We start from the raw sequence: 13,401 nt of genomic DNA on the forward strand, positions 1-13,401 counted from the left end.
AATTGCACATTTGTGATTTCCGTTTTTTGCATTGTGATACAAAACAATAGTTACTTTAACAAATGTGTGTTGTGTAAATTATCGTGTGTAAGCGGTGAACATCCTGTCCAATAATTTGACACACACAATGGTCACAATTGCAACACCGGTTTTTATTTTATGTACAAATATTTACAAGGATACACTATATACGTTAGCTCCAAGAAAGGATTTTTGGAGGGGCAAAAAAAAACAATTGGGAAACATTCCCCAAAAAACATTACTACATGGAAAAAAACGGGTAACCTAATAAATAGACATCACAAATTATAAGAGGAACTTGGAGATCTCGCCAGAGGTGCATGTGTGGGGGATCCTGGTATTTGGCCTGCTGGCTGAGGTGACCGATAGGGGGGTAGGTTGGGAAATAGGGTACGGCTGGAGGAGCAGCATGATAGGGTTGGGTACAATGGGACTAAGGGTAAGGATGGTCGCCCTAATATCCACGCACAAATGGGGTGTGGTGTGGTGGAGCAACATACCCATGAGACTCAGCTTGGGACCCATCTCTAGCTCGGTAATGGGTATGTTAGGCAGAATGACCCATATGAGAATGGGCAGGAGCAAGTGGGTGTTGGGAAGGCACGGGGGGTGGATTAAAATGCTTATGGCTACTGGAGTGTGAATGTTGCCACTGCTCAAACACAGTGAACAGCTCCCTGGTGTCATTTGGTGGTGTTGTTGTATTCAGACAATTTGGAGAGCTGCCCTGGTCCAAAGCCAAATGGGTTTTGGAACTTCCCTCAAATAAGTTGGCAACTGTGGCACATCATCATTCATGGTGCAAGACAGATAGTCCAACACTCTACTATTTATCACGCCAGTTCTTCTGGTGGTGGGGAGATCCTTCCGCTTCTGGCATCTTTTTGTCACACCAGAAGCTTTTGCTGGTTACTCCAGAGGCACCATTGCAGTAGTGCTTGCATCTGGCTCCTCGGGATTAGCAACTTCAGCAGGCCCTGATGGTTCAGTGGGCTCCACAACGTCAGGCTCTCCAGCAGCCTACACATCCCATGTGTTGGTTTTTGGACCTGAAATGTTCAAATAAAAATTAGTACAATACACATGTGGCAACATCCTTTTGACAATGAACATACAAAATGGTGTACTTACGGCTACAGCTCTATTATCGGAGCCAGAAAATTAAGCCACTCATAATATAGGTAGGGCCTCTTTTTGGTGCCACAGCACCACTCCTCCTTTTCTGCAAACTTTCCCTCCTATGTCGGAACCGGCCGCTTCACCACTGTCTTGTGACCCCATCCACTGTAACGTAATAATAACATACTGAATGCATGACCAGAAATTACATAGGGAAATATTTGATAAATGTGTTATGAATGTTTTCAATGGGGAATTTGCATGTTCCTTCTTCAATATAGTAATGCTAAGAGACATCATGTAACGTTTGGTTTATTACACATTGATGTTACATTATCTTATTTTGTGGTTGCTAATATCAAGTTGGTAGATAAACAAATGTTATGTTCCTCCTGAAGTTAGTGATTGACCCCCAAGGACACTTGTCGAATATTTACAGGGTGATTCACTCGCTACTCTACCCAGAAAAACTGCTGTAACTTCTAAAAGAGACGGTCGACCGTACTGATATTTGGACAGTACATTTTTTGGTTCATGAGAAGTGAGAGTGCAATGAACCTCAGCGATGAGAAACATCCTCGTGCCGAGTGGTCTTGCCAACTTGTCACCACGCCGCTCGTCTCCACCACAAGAAAAACTACAGGCTTGCAGAAAGTCTATGTGTGGTCCTTGCATTTCACTCCTGCTGAATTCCTTCTTAATTTGTTAACAATGTAGATACAGTTTGGAGGATCGCGTTTTCTTTGTGAAAACTTATTGGAAAACTGAATCCTTAAAGAGGTTCCAAACAGTGATGAGTGAGCATGCTCGCCACTATTCGGTACTCGCCCGAGCATCACAATGCTCAGGAGGCTCGGTGCTCGACGAGTATTTTTGGAATGCTCAGACAGGAGCTCGGGTCTCCGCTCCGCATTTTTGGAGCTCTTTAGACAGCTAATCAACATGCAAGGATTGCCTGCCAGTCACTGTAATGCAGTAGTCATGTTGGTTGTGGCATTACAGTGATTGGCTGGCTGCATAGCATCATTGAGTCTATAACAGACCCGGTGACCCTATGCTCGTCACTCACAGTCTACCATCAGACAAGCAGAAAAGGAGGGAGCTGCAGCTGAGCGAGGGAGATAATTGGTGGTTGTTTTAGTGTGGTTTTCCGCAGCATTACAAATCTACACTAACAGTCCTTCTGAGGACTAATTCTGATGCATATCAATTCTGGTGAAAGCAGTAGTTAGGCAGGCAGAGTATGTGAAGAGAGTATACAACAGAATAGGGTCCATTGCATGTTCTGTCTTCTGCTGCTGTTACTGATATCCATAGCCCTAGATATCAGGGCTAATAATCTTTTTGCTCTTAATCCTGATAATTTTGGTGAAAATCAATATAATACACCATTTTTACTGCTCCATTTGCTTGTTGGCAGCATACAGCCTAGCATTGCTGTATTGTGGAAGCAAAGAAACTTGTCTATTATCAGACTTGATCCTATATTACTGCAGTAATAATCCTGACATTTTTGGCAACGTGACAAATATTATACTCCATTTAAAGTCTGCCAGTTGTGTATTGAAACCTATTCACACTTTTTCGCTGAACAATACCATACTATTACACCACTGCCTAAAACTGTGGTCACCAGACATGATCCCATATTACTGCGGTAATAATACAGACATTTTTGGGAATGTGAAAAATATTATACTCCATTTAAAATGGGCAAGGCGCATGGCAAGGGAGAGGGAAGTGGACGTGGTAGTGATGTGCTCGCCGAGGCCGAAGCAGTGGGCAAGCTGAAATTGTGCCTGTTGAGGGAGCACAACAAGCACGAACATCATGTCGCTCTACCTTCCTGTCCCACTTTCGAGGGGGCCGCAGAACACCACTCTTGAAGCCAGAGCAGTGTGAAAAGGTTGTTGGTTGGATAGCAGATAATGTTTCCAGTCAGTTTGCCACCGCCACCAACCTGTCTTCCAGATGGTCCAGTCTCAGTAGCCGTGAGTCTGGACCACATATTCCTCACCCTGATCCTCCTTCCTCTCACCATGACGAGTGCCCGGAGACAAGTGACCCCACACTTGGACACTCCGAAGAGCTTTTCACTTTTCCATTTATGGATTTGGGCCTCTCGCCCAGCTCGCTTAAAGCGGGGTATGAGGAGGTCGCATGTAGCGATGCCCAAATATTTGAGCAGCCACGGTCACACAAAGGTGACAGTGGGAAAGTGCAATTACTGTCGCAATATGTGGATGAAGATGAGACACAATTGCCAGCAAGTCAGGAGGAGGCCCAGGGTGCTGAACTAGAAGACGAGATGGTGGACGATGAAGTCACTGACCCAACCTGGGAAGGTTACATGCATAGCGAGGACAGCAGCGCAGAGAGGGAGGGAGCCATAGCACCACAAAAGGCAGGACTAAGCAGTGGGGAGGCCACAGACACAAGCGGGCAACTGTTGCTCAGAACACCAACACGAGGGAAGTTGCCAGTCCAACTGTTAGGGCTTCCAAAGTCTGGTTATTTTTTAAAGACTGTCCAGTTAACCCCAAAAAGTCCATTTGCAACATCTACCATGCCAGCATCAGCAGGGGCAGCAAACTACCAGCCTGACCATCACAAGCATGCTCAAGCACATAACAGCAAAGCACCTGACTAGGTGGGCCCGAATGCCAGGGTCCAGAAACAGTGTCTGCAGTTGACACGACTGCCTGTTCCATTGTTGTGCGTGTGTAGCGCCCCGAGGGTTCGGCCGCTACAGGGGTATTGCACCTCTACCAGAGGTGTGATATTCCACTCCCGGGTAAGGATGAAGTATGGACCGGGGCTCAGTTAGCTGCATGCATCACACACACACCATTTCCGGGGGACAGCTCAACGGTGCTCCCATTTATACAGTAATGCAGGCACGACAGACCATGTCCCTGGCTGGAGTGGGGAGGGGGGAGGAAAACCCAGTGATGTAGGAGCAGAAAGGGGACGGTTTCTGAGCATAGGTAGGAGCTCATTGGTTGCTGGTCACATACTAGGGGAAGGTATATAAAGTGGGCACCATCTTAGTTCTGGGTTCAGTTCAGTCAATGGAGTGAGAGAAGGAGTTCAGCCAGAGAGGGCTGACAGGGAGCTGTGGCTCAGTCTGGGCCCAGCTCCACGAGGCAGGCCTAGAGTGAAGGCCAGAGCCAGAAGAAAGGAACAGAAAGGAACAGAAACAGAAAGGAACAGAAAAGGAAGAGAAGTACCCAAAGTGTAGAAGGGCTCAGAAACAAGAAGGCAGAAGGGACCCTAAGAACCCACGAGATATCGGGTGAAGGGTCAGGCAGAATAAGGGTATCGGATTCCAAATTGGTGGAGGAGAAACTACCCTCAGCCAAGAACCGGAGGTCGTGATCATCACTTGGTGCGACCACCTGCTAAACCTTGCTAGGAAGGCACCATATAGGATAGCGGGAAACGGGGCCCACGTTTGCCCGCATAGATCCGCGGCAGCTGGACATAAGCTTGGTCACTGGTGGGGCACGAGCCAGAGGAAGGATAGCAGGGAGTCCTGTGCCATACTCCTGAACTGCCTGGGGGTTGACCGAGCCCCTCTCCTGGTGGACGCAGCACGGCTCGGGCAGTCACTACCGGTACCGCAGTGGCTTGGAGTATACGAACTGTGAGTAAAAGACCCTGGACTGCAACACGTTGTCTTTGTGCTTTTTACTTCGCCAGCACTAACGGTACTGGGACACCCTGCACTACAATCCCCACCATCCACGCTCACTGCCCTGGGGCTGCACTCTTCCCGTGGGGAGTTACACTACCTCAGCTGCACACACCATCAGCCTCAGTGGACTGCCTTGCAGCGGCGGTTCATAATAGCCGCAATCCACGGGTGGCGTAGTCGGACATTGCTTAAAACTTATAAAGGACTGCCACTGGTCTGACCACCCTGAGCCACAGGACCGGGTCGCCACTACTACTCCCAACATTGCCCTGTTGCCCGGTCCCGAGTGCCCCACGGCCCAAGGGGCGAGTCAGCTTTGGCGTAGTCGGCAGGATCGTGACCAACCCGCCACAAGCAGGTATTGCGTGCCTGAAAAGAGACTGCTTCACTGTGTAAAAGATGGCGCCCGCCCCAGAAGAACGAGCGCCATAATGTGCACGCCAAAAGACAACAGGAAGCCGCCTCCCATCGTGGGCCAGGTCCCAGAATGGCGCCAAAGAAGGAGCCCACCCCCAACAGCCATGAGTGCGGCTGTGGAGATGTCCATCAAAGTGGGGGGGCTGCCCCTGAAAGTGATTGTCAGCAGATTGCCCCAAGACCACCCCCAATGGGGGCAGAAAGAGAAGAAAACTGCGGGGCCGGGTGTGGTCTGGATCAGTCTGTACGGACCGCACCCGGGGATGGAGGGAGAGAGCAGCACCAGTACCCTGGCGCGTGGCCTGCTGCAGGCCGAGCCACCCTGCAGCTTCACGGAGCTGCTAGCACAGCTCCCCAAGGACCCGGAGCGTGTGCAAGCTGCATTAGAAGATCTGGACCGGAGGATGGTCCGGGCGCAGTGGGATGTGATCGCCGGGTGGGAGGAGGAGTTGGCCCGGCAAGCCGTGACCCGACCGCAGGAGGCGCTACCACCGCCCAGCCGCACGCCTGCCTCCAAGGGTGGTGAAGGTGGACCGGAGTCCGGGGACGCCGCCGCGGAGGAGACCGCAACGACCGAGGCAGGTAACGGGGACGGCACCACCCCCAGCCCTGAAGCCGCGAGCCTACCTCAGCCTCCCGTTGCGAGGCCCGAAGCCCCGGGAACCGTACATGTCACCACGCCTCCGCCGCTACCAGCTAGACCTCAGGCTGCAAGCGCTGCTGTCACGCCCCGCCCCGTGCCGTGCCCTTTAACCCCGGGCGCGATTAAGAAACAGACGCCACAGGCCGGGTCGCAAGGCCTAAGACTTCTGGGCGCCGCTACCCCGCCAGCGCCCCTTGCCTCGGCTGTGCCACTCACGGGCACGACCGGAAGATGACCACCGGCCTGGTCGCAAGGCCGAGTGCCCCCGGGCGCCGCTTCCCCACCGGTGCCCTCTGCCATACAGCCCCTGGGCGCGGACTTGTTCGCCCAGCACACCGGGCCGGACGGGTAGCCCTTCATCTGGCGACCCGAGTATGTCAACCCCCGCCTCCAGAGAAACCGGTCTGTGGAGGCCGGAGCCGCACCTGAACCCCTGATACCTGTTCCGGAGCCCATGGACGTTGCCCAGCCCCCGCTCGAGGACGCCCAGTTCGAATGGGACCCCACCGGAGAAAATCTGATGGGGTTTACCCAAGAAACCCGGGCGGACGCAGCCCATCGACGAGAGTCCTGCCGTCAACAGTTGGCGATGTTTGAGAGAGAGCAGCGGGAGCGGCGTGTCTGGCAAGAGCGGCTCCAAGTACAAAGTGCGGAGCAGAAAAGGAGAGCCCGACAGAACCCCCGAGCCGCCAGCGGTCTCAGAGTCACCGGGACCGTGGTGAAATTTCAAATGGAGCACGGCTGGGGCTTCATCAAAGATCCTGAGACCATCAGCGACGTCTTTGTGACCCAGAGGGATGTCGAGAGTCACCTGCCAGAGGGACATCGAGGACGAGACCTGTACCCTGGTGACGTGGTGACCTACACCCGGCATAAGGGAGTAAAAGGGTGGTACGCCCTCCACGTCCACCGGCTAACTGAGGAAGAGCTGAAGTATTATCATGGAGGGAGTCAAGAGGGCCCAGACGGGCCTGAAGATGACCAGGAGGAGCAAGGCGCGTATGGAGGACGACTGTAGAGGGCAAGGAAAAAGCGCCAATGTACATAGTTACTAGTGTTGAGCGAGCACTAAAATGCCCGGGTGCTCGAAGCTCGGGCCGAGCTCGTCGTGATACTCGGGTGCTCGACCCGAGCAACGAGCCCAATGTTAGTCTATGGGAGACTCGAGCATTTTTGCGGTGGCACCCCCGGCAGTCTTTTAAAAGCCTAACAAGTGTCCAAAACGATAGTGTCAGTGCTCAAATGACATGGGGGCAGCATGGGGAATCGCCCCAGGAAGCATTTCTGACCCCCAGGTCACTGCTGTCAACAACGTGGTCAGAGGTATTAAGCCACTTTTACAGGCTCACAATAAAACGAAAGTGAAACTTTTTTCCTGTGAAATATGTTAAGGAACATCCTTTCCAGGGAAAAGACTTGTGTATAAGTTAAAATAAATGACCAAAAACAAAAATACTCCTCCACACCTTCGGCTATGTTCACAAGTTGCATTTTTTATGCGTTTTTGCACTTTTGTATTGCTTTCAACTATGACAAATGCATTCACCGGGAAATGTCATTTTAACATTTTACAACCTTATCTGGCCATGTGCTGTGTGACACATGCATAAAGTGCTGAAAAGACATGGGAACAGCATGGGGAAGACCCCTGGAAGCATCTCTGACTCCCAGGTCACTGTCTAAAAGTGTGCCCATCATAAGTGATCCTTGCCACATCAGAAGATGCAGACTTGCAACTATCCCCATGCAAGTTCTAGTCCCAGTGCGGTGTTCAATTGTACCTCCCCCATTCCTTGCAATACAAGCGCAAGTATGCAGCCTGCCACCCACCCACCCCCAGGCTGCAATATCATACTGCTTGCTTGCTTGAACTTGAAATTGGGCCTTTTAGGCATGTGGAGGCGGAATCTGGCCACCACGTCATGGCTGTGTTGGCGGCCTGGAATCCATACTCAGTCCCCAGCCGTCCGGCGGCCGAGTGTCCACACGGTCCCCAGCCGCCTGGGGGCAGTCGGGTGTCCATAAACGGTCCCCAGCTGCCCCCATTTCTCCTTGGAACATCCCCCCACACACTTTTCTTAGCCCGGCCTGCTTTAGGCAGCATTGGACGAGCCCACCAGAGAACCAGACTCCTCCGGTGGGCCCTGACTTCTCCATCGGTGGAGTTGAGAGTGCCAAGGTGAGGAGCATGATGATGATGACAGAAGTTAGCATCTGCTATGTTTTCTTTTAATGCAAGTGTAAGTGTGCAGCCTGCCACCCACCCACCCACCCCCAGACTGCAATTCCATACTGCTAGTTTGCACTTGAAATAGGGCCTTTTAGTTTAGAGGAGGCTGAAGCTGGCCACTACCTCATGGCTGCTTCGGCAGCGAGGTATCCATACTCAGTCCCCAGCCGCCCCTATTTGTCCTGGTGTGCCTTATACATAAGATTAAGCGCGTATACCAAAACATTACCTGTGCCCTCCCCAGTGCATTTAGTGGGAAGGAGAGCCTATTCCGCTGTAGTGTGTGCATGCCAAACCCCTGTTCATGGTACATGCGAAGATGCCTCCCACCTTGCACCTGGCGTTGCAGACTTGCAACTATCCCCATTCAAGTCCTTGTCCCAGGGCAGTGTTCAATTGTACCTCTCCCATTCCTTGCAATGCAAGCGCAAGTATGCAGCCTGCCACCCACCCACCCCCAGGCTGCAATACCATACTGCTTGCTTGCTTGCACTTTAAATTGGGCCTTTTAGGCATGTGGAGGCGGAATCTGGCCACCACGCCATGGCTGTGTCGGCGGCCTGGTATCCATACTCAGTCCCCAGCCGCCTGGTGGCCGGGAGTCCCCGCTTGCTCCCCAGCCTCCAGGGGGTGGCCGGGTGTCCATACTCTGTCCCCAGCCACCCCTATTTGTACCGGTAACCTTTCCCACACTTTTCTTAGCCTGGCCTGCTTTAGGGCAGCATTGGCCGAGCCCACCGGACTATCAGACTCCTCCGGTGGGCCCTGGCTTCTCCATCAGGGGAGTTGAGAGTGCCAAGGTGAGGAGCATGATGAGGATGATAGAAGTTAGCATTTGCTTTGTTTTGTTGTAATGCAAGCGCATGTACGTAGTAGCGGCTAGGCCTGAGGAGGTCAGCGTTTTGGCGCATATCCTACCTCCTCCGAGGATTGCTGGATGTTTTCCTGCTACTATCCAAGTTCTATGACTCCCGTTAAAACAAAGCTTCAGGTGATAAATGATGGATGAGGTAGTGGCAAAGGAGAAAGAGCAGGAGGAACAGGGACCATTCACATCAATATCACGCCAGTCAACCAGATATGTCTTGTAGGATATGTTTCTGTAAAAAAAGGAGCGGTTAGGCTACACAGTTATAGGGCATACAGTGAGTGCAATGCCTACCAAAAATTTTGAGGCACTCCAATGCCCCTTGGAAATGACATGGAGGTCAGAGGGCGTTAACTAAACCTTTTTTTCCCATTTATAGCAACTGGGTCTCCTGTGCACTGTTGGCCTAAGCAGTGAATGGAAGGCTTTCCAAAAATTATGAGGTACTGCAAGAGCCATGTGTGGCACCCCAGGGGTCTGGTCACCACAGTAATAGAGATTACGTCGGAGAGCAAGTGGGAGGTTTCCTGGTCAGGATCCCTTAAACATGCAACATCCTCCTGCCCCAGTCCTGGGAGGGGAGAATTCTGCCCTTATAAACTGGATCTGGGGTGGGGTTGAGTGAGTCAGAGAACAGAGAACAGTCAGAGTCAGAGTGAGAGCAAGGGAAAGTAACAGCAAGGAGCTCTGTAGGAGCTAGGAGCTAAAGACGAGGGGCTGGAAGCTGAGCAGAGCTGGCCCTGGCAGAAGACAATAGGAACCGGACACAGGAGTCCGAAGCTGTGAGGGCTTATATATCCAGCAGCAGAAACCAGCCGGCAGGGGATTTCAGGTCCTCTGGCCATAGAAGCCCGGAGGCTCAGTGACAAGCAAGGGACCAGCACCGCCGTCGTGGAGCGGAGGCTAACAGAAGGCCCCAAGTCACCAGCCATACAGGTGAGCACTACACGGTACACTCAGGGACGTGGGCTACTTCTACCCGCTTACAGCAAGGTAGCCAGGAAGAATGCAGACAGATGGGGAGGCCTACAACTCCACCTGGCCAGGGGAACTCCTGCTTGCTCACAGACTGACCAGGCCTCTTATGCTAGCCAGTACTCCCGGGAGGGTCTACCTTATAATCATCAGTAAAGACCCTGAACTGCACTGCAAAGACTCTGACTCATTCCTGCTGCGCTCGTGCACCATCACCCCCATCATCCACACTCACTGCCCTGAGGCTATACTCCTCCCGAGGGGAGTTATCCCATTTTATGCTGCGCACACAACACCAGCCTCAGCGGTCTGCCTCGCAGCGGTGGTACTCCCTGACCGCAATCCACGGGTGGCGCAGTCGGACAATTAACCTCAAAACCTAAGAAAGATTGCCACTGGTTTGACCAGCCTGAGCCACGGGACCGGGTCACCGCCACGGAGACTACAGACCCCAGAGACCCGGCACCGGGTATCCCACACACGTGTACACATGGCCCAGGGGGCGCGTCACATGCAGTACAGCATATTACAAACATAAGTCCCATTATTGGGGAGTGGGTGTCCCATAGTATTTGCTTATGCCTTGCAAGCAAAAGCTGCCAAAAATTAGGACGGAGCAACTTGCAATGCCCCTTACAAGAGCCATGCAGTACAGCATATTACAAACATAAGTCCCATTATTGGGGAGTGGGTCTCCCATAGTATTTGCTTATGCTTTCCCAGCAAAAGCTGCCAAAAATTAGGACGGAGCAACTTGCAATGCCCCTTACAAGAGCCATGCAGTACAGCATATTACAAACATAAGTCCCATTATTGGGGAGTGGGTGTCCCATAGTATTTGCTTATGCTTTCCCAGCAAAAGCTGCTAAAAATTAGGATGGAGGAACTTGCAATGCTGGCACCCTGGTGGTATAGTGGTGGTGGAGGCTGAGGATAAGGAGAAGAAGATTAAACAGCCGAAACGAGGAAGCGTATACCCATGTGTGGGTGTGAAGCGGTGCATGTGAATACACCTCCCGAAATAACACAGTGGATTTGACTTTATGTTACTCTGCTGTCATTTGGTGGTGATGAGAAGTCTGGCCCAATCCAGCCCTTGTTCATTTTGATAAGGGTCAGCTTGTCAGCATTGTCAGTTGACAGGCGAGTGCGCTTATCAGTTATAATTCCCCCAGCGGCACTAAAAACACGCTCCGATAACACGCTAGCGGCAGGGCAGGCCAGGACCTCCAAGGTGTACAGAGCGAGTTCATTCCAAGTGTCCAGCTTGGATACCCAATAATTAAAAGGCACAGAGGAATCACAGAGGACGCTGGCACGATTGGCAAGGTACTCCCTCACCATCTTTTGAAACTTTCCACTCCTTGTGAGAGTACCCCGCGCCTCAGGGCCTGTAAGCTGGGCGGGTGTCAGAAAACTGTCCCAGAACGTTGACAGTGTTCCCCTGCCTCTGCTGGATTGGAGTTGCATCTCTCTCGCCTGTACGCCTTGGTTGGGCAACGAAATGTGACCTCTGCCGCTAGCGTGTTCAGATGGGAATTTTTTTAAGAGATCTGCAGCAAGGGCCTTCTGGTATTGCCCCATTTTTGTAGACCTCTCCACCTCAGGAATAAGAGAGTGAAAGTTCTCCTTGTAGCGGGGGTCTACAAGTGTCACCAACCAGTAATGACTGTCACCCAACATTTTGACAACGCGAGGGTCACGGTTAAGGCAGCGTAACATAAAGTCAGCCATGCGTGCCAGACTGGCAACGGGCAAGATTTCCGTGTCCTCACCAAGATGACGATTGACCATGCTCTCCTCCTCCTCCTCCTCTCCCTCATTGTCCCCCAATGCACGTTGGGATGAGATGAGGCTTGGCTGTGTGTAATCGCCCGCTACAGCTTCTTGATCCATCTCATCATACTCTGGCTGCAATGCCTCCTCTTTAATTCTCTGCAGAGAGTGTTGCAAAAGACAGACAAGTGGGATGCTGACACTAATGATGGCATCATCGCCACTCACCATCTTGGTGGCCTCCTCAAAGTTTGTCAGGATGGTACATATGTCAGACATCCAGGTCCACTCCTGAGGTCTTATGTGTGGAGTCTGACCTGAATATCGACGGCCTTGTTGCAGCTGGTACTCCACAACTGCTCTCTTCTGCTCACAAATCCTTTGCAACATGTGGAGGGTAGAGTTCCAACGTGTGGGGACATCACACACCAGTCGGTGTGCCGGAAACTGCAAACGCTGCTGCAACACAGCAAGGGCGGCGGAAGCTGTAGCCGACTTGCGAAAATGAGCTGACAGGCGGCGTACTTTCACGAGCAGATCTGGCAACTCGGGGTACGATTTAAGAAACCGCTGAACCACGAGGTTAAGCACATGAGCCAGGCATGGTACGTGTGTGATCTCACCTCGCCTCAGAGCCGCCACCAGGTTACGGCCATTGTCACACACGACCATGCCGGGATGTAGGTTCAGCGGTCTCAGCCACAGATCTGCCTGCTCTTTCACAGCTGTCCACAACTAACAAACAGTGTGAGGTTTATCACCTAAGCTTATGAGTTTCAGCACAGCCTGTTGCCGCTTGGCGGAGGCAGTACTGCAATGCTTCCAGCTTGTAACTGATGTGGTGATATCTGAGATGGAGGCTGAACATGAGGAGGAGGAGGAGGTGGAGGATGCGCAGGAGCTGTACACTGTGGGGGCAGCTCTGACTGACATAGGGCCCGCAATCCTCGGTGTGAGGAAGATGTGTTCCGTCCCGAGGTCCGACTGGGTCCCGGCTTCCACTATGTTTACCCAGTGTGCCGTCAGAGAGATGTACCGTCCCTGGCTACAAGCACTTGTCCACGTGTCCGTTGTCAGGTGGACTCTCCCAGTAACTGCATTGTTGAGGGCACGGCAGATGCTTTGGGACACGTGCTTGTGTAGTGAGGGGATGGCACACCGGGCAAAATAGTGTCGGCTGGGGACTGAGTACCGAGGGACGGCCACCGCCATAAGATTGCGGAAGGATTCCGTCTCCACCAGCCTAAAGGGCAGCATTTCCAATGCAAGCAGTCGTGAAATGTGCGAATTTAGGACTGTGGCCTGTGGGGCGTTAGCTGCGAATTTCCGCTTTCGTTCAAAGGTCTGGGATATGGACAATTGAACGCTGCGGTGGGATGTGGACGTGGACGTTGATGCTGTTTCTTGAGAAACTGCCATAACAAGTGAAGACTGAGAGGAGGGGGCATCTTTACATGCAGTATGGACAGGGGATTGCCTTGCACACACAACAGGGGGTTCTATTGCACGCACAACAGTGGAAGAAGCAGTGGTGACACCCGCTGACACTGGTCGTGGACCCTGGGTTTCGCCCCACAAAGTCGGGTGCTTTGCTGCCATGTGCCTGATCATGCTGGTGGTGGTCAGGCTGGTAGTTTTGTCACCCCTGCTGATGC

General features: G+C 52.2%; 1 long non-coding RNA gene across 1 annotated transcript in view; it reads right to left on the reverse strand.

Annotated features, from left to right (window-relative positions):
- Positions 1 to 335: 335 nt before the first annotated feature.
- Positions 336 to 13,401, reverse strand: part of LOC141153291 (uncharacterized) — a 55,704-nt gene continuing 42,638 nt past the window's right edge. Inside the window, exons 2-3 of the long non-coding RNA XR_012247277.1 lie at positions 1,153 to 1,305; positions 336 to 1,070 (exon numbers count right to left, since the gene is read on the reverse strand). This is a non-coding gene — a long non-coding RNA (uncharacterized lncRNA). The remainder of the gene's footprint in view (positions 1,071 to 1,152; positions 1,306 to 13,401) is intronic.

This window comes from Phyllobates terribilis, unplaced genomic scaffold, assembly GCF_046119375.1.
Source record: "Phyllobates terribilis strain yellow unplaced genomic scaffold, ASM4611937v1 Scaffold_7__3_contigs__length_470593459, whole genome shotgun sequence".
NCBI classification, from domain to species: domain Eukaryota; kingdom Metazoa; phylum Chordata; class Amphibia; order Anura; family Dendrobatidae; genus Phyllobates; species Phyllobates terribilis.